The sequence below is a fragment of the Macaca nemestrina genome, chromosome 6, assembly GCF_043159975.1.
Source record: "Macaca nemestrina isolate mMacNem1 chromosome 6, mMacNem.hap1, whole genome shotgun sequence".
In the NCBI taxonomy this organism is placed as follows: Eukaryota; Metazoa; Chordata; class Mammalia; order Primates; family Cercopithecidae; genus Macaca; species Macaca nemestrina.
This window is the reverse complement of record NC_092130.1, coordinates 13464840-13483528: the sequence shown is the minus strand read 5'-3', so window position 1 is coordinate 13483528 and position 18689 is coordinate 13464840. Positions and strand designations below refer to the sequence as shown.

The 18689-nt window shown below is 40.5% G+C and overlaps 1 protein-coding gene across 10 annotated transcripts in view; it reads left to right on the top strand.

Annotated features, from left to right (window-relative positions):
* LOC105480824 (teneurin transmembrane protein 2) overlaps positions 1-18689 on the top strand; it is a 3943693-nt gene that overhangs the window by 2635318 nt on the left and 1289686 nt on the right. For 7 of the 10 annotated variants that reach the window (XM_071097760.1, XM_071097767.1, XM_071097766.1 and 4 more), the window contains one exon: positions 700-782. The gene's annotated coding sequence lies outside the window, so the exon portion shown is untranslated. Of the gene's footprint in view, positions 1-699; positions 783-12836; positions 13314-18689 lie in introns of those variants that run through there. The other 3 variants (XM_071097759.1, XM_011739998.3, XM_071097762.1) reach the window with 3 other exon arrangements.

Sequence of the window (18689 nt, the reverse complement as noted above, 5' to 3'; positions counted from 1 at the left end):
GATTTACATGAAATAAACTGCATCCATTTAAAACATATGAATAGAATTTTAAAATTGAAAATAACTGGAGAAGGTGAATAAGCCAATGCGTTAAAAGTATCTATGAAGTTATCTGCTAATCATCAATATAAGAATGTGTTACCAAAATGATCATAAAATGGTAACTCTTAGTGTAGTCACTATTTTTTTTTTTTTTTTTTTTTTTTTTTTGAGACTGAGTTTCGCTGTTGTTGCCCAGGCTGGAAAGCAATGGCGCAATCTCAGCTCACTGCAACCTCCGCCTCTCGGTTTCAAGAGATTCTCCTGCCTCAGCCTCCCGAGTAGCTGGGATTACAGGTGCCCACCACCACGCCCAGCTAATTTTGTATTTTTAGTAGAGTCAGGGTTTCACCACGTTGGCCAAACTGATCTTGAACTCCTAACCTCAGGTAATCTGCCCGCCTCGGCCTCCCAGAGTGTTGGGACTACAGGCGTTTGCCACTGCGCCCAGCCTAGTCACTATTTTATTTTTATTTTTATTTTTTTTGTTTTAGTGGTTAGTAACAAATAATTTGTTTTAATAAATCAACATTCTCATAACAAAGATATCATATTTACTGGAAAACATAAGTTTTAAGCTTGTATAAAATATTGAATTTTAAAATCACTTTCAGTTCTGCATCTGTGAAATCTTTTCTTTTTTTTTTTTTTTTTCCCAAGATGGCCGAATAGGAACAGCTCCAGTCTCCAACTCCCAGCGCGAGCGACACAGGAGACAGGTGATTTCTGCATTTTCAACTGAGGTTCTGGGTTTATCTCACTAGGGAGTGCCTGACAATCAGTGCTGGTCAGCTGCTGCAGCCCGACCAGCGAGAGCTGAAGCAGGGCGAGGCATCGCCTCACCTGGAATTTTAAAATAGTGACTAGGGTATCCACATGTACCCTAGTCACTATTTTAAAATTGAAACTAGCAGGCAGAAATTTCATACCCACATCTTAAAACTTGATACTGCAATTAATATATGTTACCACCAGATGGTGGTGTGTGCTTTAGTCATGATCACATGATCTCAGTCATTGTAACTATTATAAAATAGGTGAAACGAACTGATTGATAGTCAAACTCTGAATACCCATCTTATTTTCATTTGGGAAAAAATAATAATAATGAGTTGCCTATTGTAGGCAGCCATTCACCATAAAAATAAGACAAAACCCCAAGCCCACAAATAATTCGGTATTTTAGCAATACATTAGCACAATAAGTATCATATCAAAGTAATATAGTAAAATAATTTCAAATATCATAAAGATGAAGCATCTATAATATAAGATGAATCACAGAAGACAGAATTCTGATTTCTTCCAGGAGGAATCTGGGAAGATTTCAGAATAATGTTATTCTATTAACATTAGCTTTGAAAAAAGAAATAGTTTACCAAACATGGAGAAGAAAGGAAGATCATTGCGAAAGAAAGAAACAAACCCTGCTGTACACAGAGAATGATGCATTTATAAAACAGTCGTGAATCTGTGTGATCAAAACATGGGATTCATAATTGAAAAGTGGGGTTAGATGGTACTTGATGGTAGGTTTAAAATACATGACCAAGGTCAAGCCATGCCCTTTGAAGCTAATCTAAAAGGCAAGAGGGAGCCATAGAAGGTTTTTAAGAGATGACTTGATGAAATCTGTAAGATAAAGCACTTTAAAGAAAAACACATGGATACAATTTTTGTCTTAAGGAGAAACATGACTCATAAGGAGATCCTTGATAAGGAAATATTCCCAACAAGAATCTTCCAGTCGTCTCTCACTTTCTCAGCTTTTCTCCCCCAGCTAGGATATCAAATCAACTTTTATTGCATTGTCTATCTGTGGTAACATTCGGGGAGTGGAATGACATAATTCCTTGCTAGAACCACTATCTTGCTTCCTCTTTGCCACCTTCTCTCCAACTGAAATGTCAAGTGAGATATAGTATTAACTCTAGTTCCCTTCTTCTCTTTTTCCCTCCCAATGACCAAGTCTGTGTTCTGGGCTGTTAGAGCTCTCTGTAAAGGTTTGGAATCCATTTGGAATGAGGTTGGGGGTAGAAGCGAGATAATTACCTATCCTAATCTAAATCCCTCAATGGCTACTTTGTGTATTGCTTGCCTTTACCTTGCATGTTTGGTCTTTATCATCGAATAGAAGTGAGGGCAATGTGCCCTGTATCTGGTCTGTTCTAGGAATAAGTGGTCTGCTCATATGGGATGCTAAATGCTGCCTAAGTCCCCTACCCCGGAATTAGGGCTACTTCTCTGCTCTCCATAGAAACTGCTTTTTGGAGCTGGCTCTGCTTTCCACTTGGCTTGCCAGAAGACCAAAGACTCACAGTTTGGTCACTGATAATACTAATCCTCTCTGACAATTATTTGGCAACCTTTCCTATTAGAATATCTTTGAAGTGTTCCTGGTTGGGGACAGGGGGGTGGGGTGGAATCTCGGCTGGCAGGAAAGGACACAGGCCTTTTAATCTCAGAACCAAAAATACTCTGCGCTCTGATTTCTCCAACTTCATATGACTATGAAGGGCATTCTGCTCCTCCAAGTCGGTGTGACATAATCACAGGACACTCGCAAGTGCTTCTGGAAGCCCTGCCGCGGAGGTCGTCTCTTTTACTGGAGACAGAAGGTCGGAAAAATGCAGCCAGTACAGCGTTCTTATTATAACTCGCCTCCTCACAGGTTTCTGGGCAGAACACTAACCTGCCCTAACCTGTTACTTCTCTGAGGATGCTTGTTAATGGCTGCGAACTGTTCAAAGGCTTTGGGGAAGGAAAAAGAAAGAAAAATAGGAAGTCCAATTCCAACCCATTCAATATCTTCCTATTTAAGCGAGCTCAGGGTCTCCTGTGCTTCTCAGAATGTGGAGTGGGTGAGGGGAACACAGCCTCGAAGGTTCTGGAGGTCTCTGGAAAACACATACAAATGAGAGCCGCATCACAACCTTTTTGCTGCTCCTTGACAGAGCTGTACAGTGTCCGAAAGATCCTTCTCGATACTGCTGCCCTTCCTCTCCTCCTTCATTCCCCTTTGCCAGCCTCACTCAGCACGAATAGCTTATTTTAAGCCCCATCTTTTCTCCAGGAGAGGGCCCCCTCTACATCACCTCCAAAGCCACTGTTAACGGGCACTGCCCTAAGTCCTTTCAACGGGTTAGCTTAGGAATCATTTCTCTGATGAGAAAAACTGAAGCTGAAAAAGTAATGTAACCTGTTTGGGGTCACTTAGCTAGTGGATGGAGACAGCGGGATTTGCTGTGCTGCTTTCCTCCGTTGATTTGGCGTCTTTACATCTCATATCTGAAAAGAGCTTTGTTAATTACTCCCGCTTAAATAAGAAACCTGCAGCCGAGAAGGCCTATACACTCTGCATACCTGTCTTACTTTTCGCTTTTGTCCTTGTGCCAAACACTTGGTTTCAGTGTTCCGAGATTCTTATTAGCTCACCCATTTCAGAGATTACACATCTTGTCCATCACATGGATATTCTAATGTCTGGGGTGGGGAAAGGCACAGCTCAACCAAACAGTGGGTTTCAGTGGCATTACTTTGCTCAATCCACCGTTTTTCACACTCTGGAGCCTGTTGCTTGGGAATTTCTTGGCATGTTCTTCAACAGGCCAGGTCACATGAGCTTGAGAGAGAGAGAGAGAGAGAAGGGGGAAAAAAAAAGAAAAAGAAAAAAAAAAGAGGAAGAGGGGAAAGACGGACTGTTGGAATTACTTTTTTTTTTTTTTTTTTTTTTTAATGAAGCACCTACTATATTCTGGGCATTGCTAGTTGCTGTCCATGTATTTTCACAGTTAAATAATTGTTACGACAAATCTAGCATAGGAGCTTTTTTTGCCCCCATTTTGTAAGTAGGATGATTGAGATTCAGAGATGTTAAGTAATGAGGACCAAGGTCACACAGCAAGTAAGGGGCTGAGGTGATACGAAGCTGTCATCTGAAGCCTTTGTTCTTTTCATTCTATCATGAAGCTTTTATTAAAAAAAAAAAAAATACTATACAGTTGCTTTAAACCAAAGGGAAATCAGAGACTCTTGACCCTGGACTTCATTCTCCCCATGGTGCCACGGTGTTTGATGACAATGAAGATTTTAGGGGCCTGGGTCTGTGGGCAGAATGTCAGATGAGGCTGTCTTGAATATAGATCTTCACTTTGGAAATGAAGCTGCATCACCTTTGCCATGTGAATTAGTTTCACCAATAAGACATGTTGGCCTCATTTATTTTCTATTTATTAATCTATTCGTGTTCATCAGATACCATAAAGGTAGATTATAGTCAGAATTTCTAACACTCTTTAAAAATGAGAATCTTTGGTTCATCTCCCTGTCTCCTTCCCTTCTTTCTGCTTTCCATCGTTCCCTCTTACTTCCCCTCTTTTTCCCTCTCATTCCCCTTTTCCTCCTTTCCTTCCTCCCAACATCATGGTCAAGTGCTGGGATGTGTCACTGCCAAGCTGTAATGGCCTTGGGTGACTAACTTAGCTTCCATAGTCCTCATTTTCTACAAGTGTGAAATGTTTATAATAACGGTATCTCAAACTGTTGCTTTGCGGAAAAATTTTATTAATATATGCCAAGTACTAGCCAATAATAATAACAATATAGTAAGCACTTCGTAAAAGATAGTCATTGTTATTCCTTAAACTATAGGCATTAGTCCAGGCAACATGCAAGGCACTTGGGGCTTTTTGCAAGGGAGTAAAAGGAATTTTCCTGGTAGAGGATATGACTAGTTTTCAGCACGATGCTCCTCTCCATTTTCGTATATGATTATATTTCAAATATAATTTTAAAGTGTATTTTCAGAGTTTTTTTTTTCTTATTCCCTGCTCATTAGTAACCCATCTCTCTGTCTCTATTCTCTGAGAGTATTCCCTACCATGCCTCTGTGAGGATACGTGGCTTGGTGAGCAACAGGAGAGAAAAACAAACCTAGCAATGTGGAAAGCCAGGGTGCATAGGAAAAATAACAATTATATAGCCCTCGCAAAATGTTTTTCATCCTGAAAATGCTTTGAAAACATTAACTAATTAATTAATCAAAAAGAATTTCTACCAATCAGTGAAAATGCTCTTTACAATGTATTAAGCCCCTTGAAAGGTATTATTTATTCAGGGATGTTTTCTCTTTCGTCTAAAAGGAATCATCAGTTTCTTTTTTTTTTTTTTTCTTTTTTTCTGGAGACATTTCAAGAGATCGTGTGGAATCTCTGCATGCTCTTTTCACTCTACGCATCCCAGCAAGCATGAGCATGTGAAAATGCACGTGTGCACACATGCACGCATGCACACAGGCATTAACAAATGCAAAAGGTTCTTTTAGGACTGAGCCCCTTGACAGTAAGTTCATCAAAATATTATATAACATTTTCTAATCCAGTGTGCTCATCAGCTTTTTATTAACCTGCCAGCAATTTCAAGACAAAAAAATTCCTGTTGAGTCTCATGTTATCAGCTTCACCTATTACATATGAGCATCTACTTTCCTGTCTCTTCTGCTGCCCTCTGATCTGCTCTAGAGTTGGTGCTTTGTCACCATCTCCCTAGAGCCTAGCTACTCATAGAGCCGCCAAAGCATCAGCCCTATTCTCTGGCCTACAAAGCATAACTTAATCTCTTTGTGACATTGCAGGCGAGTACTAATAATAATCTTATGTTCATTAATTCAACAAATATTGAGCACCCGCCATTCATTTATTTATATATTCCTATATCACATACTTTATTCAGTGTAAGTCTTTGTGTGAATCACAGTGATGGATTCAAAGATGATCCAGACAGGGTTATTGCATTCAAGGGGTTTGTTGTACAGCTGGAAAGAGAAGGCAAGAACATAAATAACTTTAATATAAAGGAGACATGACGAACACCAACAAAGAAGCACCGTCAGAAGAGGGGGAGAGGATTTTTGGCTGGGGAATTCAGGTAAGCCTTTTTGGAGTAGAGGATGTCTGAGTAGGATATCGAAAGAGGATTTGGCTTGTGGAACTGATGGGGGTTGGGTGGTGTTCCAGATGGAGGCAAAATAAGAGGGGAAAACCATGGACAAAGGAAATTATAGTTTATGAGAACCATTTAACTAGGGCCTAGATAGGGAAAAGGATAGAAGACATGATCTAGGAAATGTGGATTGGCCCTATATTTGGGAAATGCGTGGCATTTGCGGCACTATACTGGGTCCCTACCAGCAGCAGCCATCAACAGATCAATCTCATCACTCAGAACAATGTCGCTTGTGTAGATATGGCCTCCAAATACCTATTCACGCAGTCGCTGCTGATCAAATGTGTTGGAACGCATTGGTTTATGGGAGGAAAAGCACATCCCACTCCTGGGTCAAAATATGAAGAGCCTTACGTGATAGGCTGAGGAATCTGGCTTTAATTTTTGACATCACACTGCAACTGAAGAATGGATTCAAAGTAAATATCATTAACATCACTGCTGTTCTACAATATTGTAATTTGAAGACATCCAGAAGTGCTATTGAAATGCAGTATTGGAAGCCGTACCTACACATTAAATTAAGCCTTCAAATTTTTTATGGAAAATTTAAATTTTATCTTCTTCATCCTCTGGTTATCTGTTCTGTTTCTTACTATTATTAATTTCCTAGAAATAGCAGTTTATCTCTTGTTTTCTAATTCCTTATGGGCTCTGAGCCACTATGTAAAGGGTTTTTGGAGGCCAGGTGTGTTAGCTTATGCCTGTAATCCAGCACTCTGGGAAGCCGAGGTGGGTGGATCACGAGGTCAGGCGATCAAGACCATCCTGGCTAACACAGTGAAACCCTGCCTCCACTAAAAAATACAAAAAAATTAGCCGGGCATGGTGGCGGGCACCTGTAGTCCCAGCTACTTGGGAGGCTGAAGCAGGAGAATGGCGTGAACCCGGGAGGCGGAGCTTGCAGTGAGCCTAGATAGAGCCACTGTACTCCAGCCTGGATGACAGAGGGAGACTCCGTCTCAAAAAAAAAAGGAAAAATAAAGAAGGGATTTTGGAATTTAAATTCAGACACAGGTTGAGTATTGCCCATCCAATATGCTTGGGACCAGAAGTGTTTCAGAGTTCGGACTTTTTCAGATTTGTGGAATATTTTCATATACATAATTAGTTATCTTAAGGATTGGACTCATGTCTAAACACATAATTCATTTAACTTTCATATACAGTTTATACACAGTCTGAAAGTAATTTTAAAAAATTTAAAATCATTTTGTGCATGAAACAAAATTTGTATACACTGAGCCATCACAAAGTAAAGGTGTCAGGCATGGAATTTTCCACTTGAGTCATACTGGCATTCAAAAAGTTTCCCATTTTGGAGCATTTCGGATTTCAAATTTTTGGATTTGGGATGCTGGAACTATACTATTAAATCTGTGGGAGGTTCTCAGACATCATTCCTGTTATCTAACTGATTTCTGGAAAGATAAAGAATTATCTTACAATATACCAAAAAAGATTTCTACCCTTAAGTTATAGAACCAAGATCTTATTGGTTACCCTTTTGTATGCAAGGTGCCCTGTACAAAAATGCAAATGCTGCCACATGAGTGAACTAATGGCACCAGGTTAATCTGCCTGATTGAGATTATATTTTCAAGGGTTTTTCCTGACCTCTCTTAAAAATAGGAAGTCACGGCATCTACTAAAACATCTTTAAAGGATGTTGAAGACATTGGAAACAAACATGGAGAACTGCAGTGATTTAAAAATTCTGCTTGTTTCTACTTCTAAATTTCCCATCCTGATGAAAGTGAAAATTCTCCAGTACATATACTCTGTAAAGGATTTTACAAAATTGATGAGAATGTCTGTTGAGACTGTGTGACCTGGGAAATGGTTGACAATTACAGTGCAATGCTATTTAAAAGCAGAGGGAATAAAGGCTCATCAATGAGAACTCAGACGCCTTTGCTCCAATGACACTCATTTTGTTTGGTCTTTTGCCCTTTAAGCTCCATGTACATCAGTTTTTCTAATTTGCCAAATAAAACAAATAATGCTCCCTTAGAGAGGCTATCCTAACTGAGTTTAAGTGTTCTTGGAAAATAATGATACTATTATACCCGAAGTGTTGTGCACACCAAGTACGAATGAGCCGTCACTGTCACCCCTCCCTGCATCTGCCTCACGTTCAAATGGAGGTCGGAAGTTCGAGGCAGCAGAATGCACAGTTCACCATACAGAATTTGGCAGCAGACAGAGCTGGTATTGTATATAGTAAGTATCCACCTTGGATAATTACTAGTTGTATGAGTTGGCTGTAACTGATTTGCTCTTTCGAAGCCCCTGTTTCTCCATCTATAAAATGGGGATCATGACTGTACCTGCTGCAGAGTTGCTATGAAGAATAACTGGGATGATCTACATTAAAATGCCCAGCATTATAAAGTGTTACACGACTTCTCAAAAAGCTTAAAAGTTCATGTCCTGGGTGCCCCAGCAGAATATCAACTAACACTTTAAGTTTTCTGAGAAGTTTTCCTTGAAGGTTGCCCTTCATGCCTTTCTTAACTGATTATTCTCATCACGAGTTAAGGATTGCACTGCACATGTGAACAAAAATCAACCTACCTTATACACAGGAAGGGGTTATCAAAAATCCCCGAGACCTTTCTGCTGCCTGAAGCATTTTCTAGGGAATACATTTATTCTGGGGAGGGGGGGTGGAGGAGGGAGAAAAGAGAGGTTAATATTTAACCTTTTCTTAGAAACTTCACTTTATTCATAACATTTCAGTGTAGAGCAAGTTAATAGCCAAACAATTGCAAGAAACAAATCCACAGTCAAGGGCTGGTATGTATTTGTAGCTGGATGCATATGTCTATAGCTGTGAGGTATGTAAATAGAATGGATACAGTTTGTGGATGCTCTTTGTGTGCACCTACAGAGAGGACAGAACAGGGAGATGAATGCTGGAGATAAGGGAGAGGATGCAAAGGATTGAGATATTTTTCCATATGGAAGCATCTCATTCTTACAGACCTGATTGATATAGCCTAGGGATCTCTGCAACGGGCTACACACACTGATCCCGTTACAAAGTAATACTCCGAAATGGAAAGGTGTTTAACAAAAGCTTCCTATTTGTAATCAAAGCTTCCCTTTATCACTGAGCATGCCCAGCAGTCAGCTTAGAAGCAGAGCTGTACAAAATGCAGTTTTTACTTTACCGTGGCTTGTAGCCACTGCTGCTGCTGACAATGAGCAGGGAGGCGGTGAGGCATTGGGTTCCAGGTAAGGCCTGAAAAGGCAGAGGAACAGGGGCCTCAACAAAGGTGGAGCCTCGAGGAGAGGTAACAGGTGGGAGGAGTGGTGCAGAAGGCTTGCTTGGCTCTGGACAGCATGTCCTCTCTGAGTGAGGGTTCCCCCAGCCAGGATCTGATGAAAATCTTGGATAGCCCCAGTGCCGTTTACAACATCCTGTACCACACGTCTGCAGTGAGAGATGCCTGGGTTTAGAATGTAGCTCTGCATTATGACACTGGTTGTGACCTTGGTAAAATAACTTTAAGTCTTTGAATCTCAAATTCCTTATAAGATTTGATGAAGGGGAAAATGCACCCGCAGTACCTCTCCCTGGCAGATAGATCCTCAGGCATTATCAAATACTATAGCATGGCTAAACTGCAACACCACACTGACATCACCTCGCCCCCATACCAATCTCCTCTAAAACTGTGAAGACAGACAGACCTAGCGTCAAATCCTAACTCTGCTGCTTACCAGCTGTAAGACCTTGGGCGAGTTGCATGTGTGTGTGTGTGTGTGTGTGTGTGTGTGTGTGTGTGTAAGAGAGGGATTGAGAGAGGGACAGAGAGTGACTTTAGCTGGAAGATACTATGATATAAAATGGGAAACTAAAATAGACATATCACTGTACCCCTGGAGTTTATAGTACAGGTTTATTGGGGAGCCTCAGTTTCATTGTCTGTAAATTGGAAATAACCACGCTTAGCCAAAAGAATTGTTGTTAAGGTTAAAATGAGAAAAAACAAATCTGAGCAAGGTGCCTAGCACTTAGTGGGTGCCCATAGTAGATTAAGAATCTCCTTGGCGAGGTGGCTCATTCCTGTAATCCCAGCACTTCGGGAGGCCAAGGCAGATGGATCACTGAGGCCAAGAGTTCAAAACCAGCGTGGCCAACAAGGTGAAACTCCATCTCTACTAAAATTACAAAAATCAGCTGGGCGTGATGATGCATGCCTGTAATCCCAGCTACTCCAGAGGCTGAGACACGAGAATCACTTGAACCTGGGAGGCGGAGGTTGCTGTGAGTGAAGATCCTGCCACTGCACTCCAGCCTGGGCCACAGAGCAAGACCCTGTCTCAAAAAAAAAAAAAATTTCTACTGCATGCCTCTTTACTTCTTACTATACTGAATGATTTATCTCTGTTATTTCTGTATTCCCCCATAATGCCATCCCCAGCATCTGTATACCTTATTTCCCATGATCCCCTTTCATGTAGTCTGATTGGCTATTGGACAACATGACAGAGGCTAGTCATGTGGACTTTAGCACCAGACAGACCTGTGTGGATGTCCTTCTCTGCCAGTTATCCAGGTATGTGACCTTAGGCAAGGTACCTAATCTCTCTCAGCCAGATTTTACTCATCTGTGAATTGGGAATAAAAACAGCTCCCCTCCCCTAGGAATCATTATTCTTATTCCAAGAGTAGTTTGTGTGTGTGTGTGTGTGTGGGGTGTGTGTGTGTGGGGGGGGGGGTGTATGTGTGTGTGTTTGTGTGTGTGCACACGCGCGCAGTAGAGTGTAAGAGTGAGTTTCAGTAAGAGACATATTCTTGCCCCCATGGAGTTTACAGTCTAGAGTGTTCATGTGTGTCTAGGAGACATATACTAGCTAAATTATAACACAAATGGAAAACGGAAGATACCACAAAATTTTTTAAGTTACATGATGCCTTGACACCTGTAATAACCGAGAAAGATCTCAGATGACTTCCCTGAAGAAGTTGATGCTAGAACAGATAGCTGAAGGATAAATAGGAGTTTGCTAGATGAAGAGGGGAGAGAAATGCATTCCTAGCAAGCCCTCAGTAAATGCCCCTTATTAGCATTTTAAGCATATGAGTACCATCTTCTTTTTAGAATATAAGCCCAAAGAGTAAAAGGATGCCTTTGTCATCCCGTCACCACTAGGATAACACCTTCAAGGAAGTATATGCTCAGTAAACATCCTTGAATGAGTGAATCTTATGAAATCTATGAATTTCTTGAATGAAATCAAAAGTAACTGCCATGGCCTCATCCCATGACTTTATTCAGAAGGCAATTAAGGAAGATGCATATTGTAGTAAAAACCAGGATAGACCTTGCAATAGGACAAACCGTGTCTTCATTCAGGGCCTGTCCCTTGAGGGAAGTGACACAACTCAGTTTCAGCCTCCTCATATCTACGTAGAAAGGGGGTATGATAGTTTCTTTACAGAGTTCCTTTAAAGATTAAGATGGCACCTAATAAAAGGGTGACCAAGAGTATGTAATCAAGAGATCAATATTATTAATATTAGTACTATTAAGACATTGGCAAATTTCTGGCATGCAGTTTTTCAAGGTTTGTAGGTTTTTGAAGACAACAAGCTAGGTACAGCTTGAAGGCCAGAGGATGTTATCACCCAAACACCCACCAGGCCTTTACCTTGCTGTACTTGCCTAGCGTTCAGTTCATCCACACTCCTCATCCTATCTCCAGTGACTGAGGGCCAGACTGCAGGGTTTAGATTCTTGATGCATTGGGTACGATATACTAGCAGTCGGTAACATTCTGGGGCCTCGGTTTCCTCCTAGGGTGGATCATACAGTGTCTGAACAGGTTAAAATCAGATAATTCATAGGCAACACATTTCACAGAGCCTGCACATGGTAAGTAAGCAATACTTGTTCAGCTGTTACTATTAAAACCACCAGGCCCTGCTGGATTTTCTGTTAATTACCCCGTAAACTGAAACAGCCTTTCCTGGGCTAAGAATTGTTTCTTTTGAAAGATTCCCTTTATGAAAAAAAGAGAAGTAACTCCTCTCTGAGGTCTGGAAGTCTAGCTTCCCCATCACTACGTTCTTGGGTGCGGGTTCAGGGCCACCGGGCAGCCTAGGTGAGGCAGGTGAGCAGCGGCTGAAGGCTCTAGAACCTTTGCTTCTCTCTGGAAGCTACAGAGCTCCGCTCTGCCCTGCTCTGCGTTCCTAATCCTGGAAGAAGCGGTCTGGGTGCACCAAGCACTGGACATGCTCGCGAGAGCCAGAGCAGGCTCGGGTCTTCCGCAGGACTAGAAGGCTTGCTGTGCTCCCCTGTTTGCAAAGACCTGGGTGTAGCTGTGGTGCATCGGGTTTCGCAGAGCGGATCCCTCTGTGCGTGCAGCCAGGGATCCATGCCTCCCCAGGCTAACCCTAGAGCCGAACTGAACTCTGAGTCGCCCGGGGTTCTCGCGCTCAGTTCTTGGAAACGCCCGGCTGGGATTTTCTCTGCAGACAAAGGGGTGCACGTGTCCCTGGCGCCCCTCTTTCTCAGCCGTCAGCCCCTCCCTGGCTGCGTACCCCGCAGCCACAGCAGCTGCAGCCCCAGCGCCACCACCCAACCCCGGCGGCCTGGGCCGGTGCGCGCTCTCGGGGCCCAGGGATTGGCTCGCACTCCCCATTCAGGGACCGCGAGGGCTGGCGGGCGGGCGGCGCACGGCGCGGTGTGTGTGTGTGTGTGTGTGTGCGCGCGCGCGCGCGTGTGTGTGTATGTGTGTGTGTGCGCGCGTGTGTTGTGCGGCGCGCGGGCGAGCGCGTGTGTGCGCGCGAGAGCTCGCGTGCGGGAGTCACTGGGTGTGCGTGCGTGTGTTATGGGTTTGATTCCAGAGCAGGTTGCACATTGGTCCTGGGTGGCTCGCAGGCTCAGGTCGTGCTTGGGCGTCCTCCTCCTAATCGTTTCCGAAGTAGCAGCAGCAGCACCACCACCACCACCACCACAAGCAGCAGCAGCCGCCGCGGCAACGTCGAGCTCAGCGGCACAGCAGGCAGAACTGTGCAGAAGCGAGCACCGTTTGGGGAGTCCGGGGGGCGGGTAAGAGGGAGGAGGGGGAAAGCCTGTCTTGGTCTTTGGGATTATTTTTTTCCCCTTCTTTCCCTCTCTCTCTCTTTCTTGAGGGTGTGTGTTGCCCCCTCGAAGTGAAGGAATTTTGCTCCAAAGCGAGCTGGGACCGAAGACTCTAGGCTAAGTTATCTATGTAGATGGTGTCAGGGAGCGAAGCTACTGACCAAGCTGCTGGTAAATGTTTTTCACTTCTTACTCTTTAATGCTTACGGCTTTTTTTTCCCTTTTCTTTCTTTCTTGTTTCCTTTCTGTTGCTTCTCATTCTGCAATCGCTCCTGAATCAGCTGCAGTTCTCTTTCTCTCTCTCCTTGCGTTTGTGCAGTTTACAACTTGTTTCATGGTTTTCTATGTATGTTTTTTCCTCCTTCATCCTCAGATGAATGCTGGAACATTTAAATTCGGCACTTCGGGAGGTCATCATTAGTTGCATGAGTTTCAGGGGGGAGGGGAAAGATTGCTAGAGCAGACTGTTATTTCCCTGCAGAAGGACTGCCGGTTTCTCTCTAATGTTCATCGCAATTATAGGGATTTTTTTTTAGGATGCATTTTAACGTTGCATTGCTGTTTAAGGTTATCGTTCTCCAGGATTACAATGCATTTGACTCAGTTTTGACAGCATGAGAGATGCCAGTGATTCCAGAACTACTGTATGGTACATGCTGGCTAAAATATTCAAAATTGCAGGAGGAATCATTTGCATTCCAAAAGAGAATTTCTTTAAAAATGCCGTTTTGCATCACATTGCTACAGATTTGCAGGAGGCAATAATAGACACCACTACCCGTGTTGCTTGCAAAGATAATAAACATATAAGTGCTTTAGTGCATCACATACTGTCTTGGACTCCAGTGATTGAGCTATTGCTAAATTTACTTAATAATAAATTTAGGGCTGTGGAGAAAGAGGGAGATTGCTGGTGCTGTTTTATTCAAAATTGTGAGACACATACAGCAATCTCTCTCTTAGATCTTACTTGAAGTGGCATCTTGTCAATGGAGGGGGGGTTCTGCATACACATGGAATAAAATTATTTAAAATAGCCAGCATAATGAATGCAAATTGAACTCTAACTCTTTTCTTAAAAATAGAACTCACTTTGTAACTCTGGCTGCCAGGATCTGTTTTAAATATTATTTAAAAATTAATATACAACAGCTCCCTAATGCATTCATATCATTTAAAGTTCTTTGGAGGGTTCTTGATCATTACCATGTTTTATTTGTTTTGCTTTTTTCCTCTTAAGTTTTCAGTTCCAGTTCAGTAGAAAAACTGAAGGGCCAGTAAGTAAAGGCAAATCAGCAATTTAGAAAGGAATCAGTGTATAGTTGTAAAATTTCTGCTAAGCCATGGAAAAATGAACTAGTATAATGGCAGCTTAAATGGAGGAAGGGGGCCTCTGTGGTACAGCAGGTTGCAGTTTCTGCACATGGATCATCATCCTGAGAAACCCTGAACTCTAAACTGAGGTGAGGACATCCAGTTCAGGGATACTCTGAGACACATACATTCTACAGAGGGAAAATGTTGTTATTCAAGGAACCCTCCTTCTGCTAGATGGTTGCCACATCATAGAGCAGCAACTTATCTATGTGCAAAGAGTACGTTTGCAATAATACTCTTAAACTTTGTTTTAATGTAAACTTAACTAACGTTGGAAGAACTGCATGAAACAGTGAAGGCTGTTCAGCCCTGAAAAACAAAACAAACTGTAAATTAACTCAACTACTCAGGCCTTTTTTTATATAGAAAAAACCTACTCTAAGGCACCATGCAAATTCACCTGTTCTGGGTCCCCTGTGTTGACAAAAACCTTTCTTAAAATTGTGAACAGAATTCTTAAGTCCTCAAGCTTATTTCTTCCTTTGTAGTCTGCTGAAAGTAATAAGGCATTTTATTTAGAATGAAAGCTCAGCTTATTCATGGATCCCTTGAGATGGCAATATTGCTGTTTTAAAATATTTTCATGGACCTTTGAATGTACTGTCTTGATCAGATTAGTGGGGGGAACCCAGCTTGCATTCATTAAGACCACAGTTGTCTTTGAGTGAAGCATTTGTTTGTCTGGGTACTAAAGGAAAATGATTTCATATAGTAAACTTCAATCCTAAGAACCCAAGGCACCTAAAGCGTCAGGTTCCTTCATTCTAGGACCCAAACCAAAAAGCAATATACCCGATGCTGGGCAGCTGTATTATTTCTCTGGCATATTCCACAAACATGTGTATGAAAAGATAACTGACCAGGCTAAGGGCTTATTTTGCTAGGCTCATGGGGCAAGATTTCTAATTGTTATGTAACATATTCAGATCATGAATTTATTTATGAAACATCAAAATTAGCTTCAGTTTCAGTATCTTCACTAGACTCGAAGAGTATGAGTACGTTGATTTAAAGTACATTTTTTTCCTACTGAGGTTGTTTTTTTTTTACCCACCCACCCCTCTTTCTACTTCTAGTTTCCTGGCAACTTCTGAAAAGCTCTGAGAATTTGTGTTAAAATATTAAACATATCTACATTTTGGGTGTGATGCCAGGTTAGATTACTATTCAATCAACTGGATTCGTATTACTCTTACATCGTTTGGTGTGGTATCGTGTTTGTGGCTTGTTGATGGGTTTATTATGATAATAATTATTAAGTTTTTTTAAATTAAATCTTAACTAAGCTTATTTTAACTTTTTGTGCCTGGTGTTGATTTCAGGTTAATGTATGAAAATAATACTATCATCTTGATAGCCTTGCTGGTAACTTGGGTAGTTTCCTTTCAACTGGTCTTGTTAAATTTCAGCATGGCATTGGACTTACTGGGGAGAAGGTAACTTGGGGAGATGGCTATGTAGAAAGACAGGTATCTGAGACTGTTGATTCATGGAACTTGTTAATCGCATTTGGCTGTATTGTTAGAGTTCCTACTTTCATTTTGATAAGAACGGAGGTTTCTCTGCATGTATGAATCATTTATTATGCTACAGCTGCTGAATGTTTCTTAACATTAATTGCTATTTTTTTATTGTGCAATTGAAGGGAACTTTGAACTTCTTGTGTGTTTTTAAGGAAAACCTGTTTGGCTAGTTTTTTTCATTGTTTTCTTTCTGGGCAGATTAATTTTGAGAAGTGATTTCTGATGAAATATGGTCAAGGTCATTTCCAAGGGCCTTTTTATCCCTCCTCACTTGAGAACTAAAACTTAACAAGAAAGACAGACTTAAAGAGGCACCACTTAGCATCACCCTACTTAGCTTAAAGGGGGCAACGTGAAAAGCCTATGTTATTGTCTGTCATTACTTTGTGTAAAGCAACAGTTTTGTTCTTTGAACTGCTGGTTCCTAGTAGCCCTGATGAAATCACAAGGAGAAATCCCCAATTCTTCACTCATAGTATATACCAGATTCCCAACCTTCAGGGAACATTGCAAGACATATATATATATATATGGGGAGGAGACATGTCTTTTGATACCTTCTCAGTGGTAGGGGACATAACAGTATTTGATTAAGCATGATATATTTTGTAACTACATAATACTCTGCTTTAAGTTTTGTGAAAGCAACAGTAATTTTGTGAGTCTTATTTGCTGAGAGCAAATAGTAGTTTTGTCAAAGTATTCTTTGTACTTCTGGTGTCTATTTTGCTTTATAAAGGGAATGTTCACATTGTTCAGTACTATGCACTATCAGCAACAGACATTTGAACAATTATTTTGGGTTGTTTTCTCTCCTTAACAAAGATAAGCCACTACTTAACATAATTATTTTAGCTGTTTTAAGAGTGTGTAATAAGAGGATAATATATCGGGTCCTGCTCATATTTCCAAAAGATTTCATAAAGTTATGGAGGCAGAAAATGTTTTCCCTAAAATTCATGTTACTCATGACTTCAGTCTATTTAAGGTATTATATACTACAATATGATTCTGAAACTGAAATGCTGCATCCTTTTTATGAATTCTTAATGGGAAAAAAATGAAGCACCTGAGAAATAGTTTGCAAACAAAGTTCTTTCATTTTCACTGCCAGACTTTCATTGGCCCACCTCTCCTAAGTATAGAATTACGAGCCTTTTAGGTGAAAATAATGATCAGGGGAAAAAGTACAGTAATGTGCTTTTCGGCTGTACTATGAGTGAAAAGAGAGCAGGTGTTCTTACACTTTTCCTGTGAGTTTGGTCAAGAGAAACTGAAACCCAGTAACACAGCTAATATGTTAGAATAGAATCTATATTCCCCATAAAGATTTTCTTTTTCTACTGGACAATATGAATTGATGTTTGATGGAACAATTGACAGCATCCCTTATCTTATCAACACGGTGTAGCTCCTGCCAGAATGTTCGTGGTAGATGCTAAAGAACCACCTCTGTCTTGGGAAATATAACAATGCATTGTTTGAGGGGAAAGAGATGGTTTCCTTGAAAGTTGAGACTTCTCAGGACTTGACAGCAATTCTTTGAGAGATGCTTGACTCACCTGGATATTTGTTTAGATGACCTATGGAGAAAGCCCAGTATACTCTTCCATCTCTAATTTAGTTCTGCTACAGGTTTTTGGAACATAAATATGAAGTTTTCAGCTCATTCATTCTTACTATTACATGAGTTTATGATTTCTGGAATGTGATGCAGATCTATAAAGGTATAGAACCCAGCTTTCAAAAAGTCAGCCAATTTTACTGCTCTGGTGACTAAATTACTTAGCTGTACGTAAGCTTAAGCTTATTTGAAAAAATATTAGAAGTTTTGTATAATCTTTTCTGTTAATACGACTTTTGTAAAGTGCTTTTATTAAGTTATATAAAAGGGAGTTATGTACCTTATAAAATAAAGAACTCATTTATGAATTTGGTTCCAAAGAATAAGTCATTTCTTTTGTTTGTTTAGGTTTTGCAATTTTTAATTTACCTAGTAGGAGACAAGGACTAAAGCGGGAGGATGTAATTGGTGTGATGAAGATGAAATTGATACTAATGATAATATACCGATTCTAAATCTTGAGGTGGGACACATCAGGAGGATTGTCTTGGAAAAAAGTTTACATTTAAATATCATTTTTATTATTGCTTAGAACTTCACTGATACTCAATATTTTGACATCTCTCCTACTTCAATTAGAAGAATAAGAGTCTATGTGGAAAAAAAATGCTACTAAATAGAAATGATTTTTGGCAGAGGTTAAAAAATCTCATATTGTGAAATAATTATTTCAGAAAATTGTATAAGCTGCTTGCTATATTTGTAACATGTTTTTGTTTTTTTAAATCACTTCGAAATTTTGTTGTAAATTTTGGAAATAGTCAAGTTAGGTTCCTAGATTGTTTCTAAGAATAAAACTGTACCATGAAAGAAGATAGCTATATTCATACATATGGCTAGTCCAAACAGTAAATATCTACATAGCTAAAATCATATTTATTGCTAGATAACTCCTTGCAACAGACTTTCTGATTTTAATTGTGATAATTTTTCTAAGCCATTTCATATGTAAGAGTATATAGTTATATACTACATATTTCAGTAGAAATCACTTAGAAGAAACATAGGCAAATGAAAGCTATA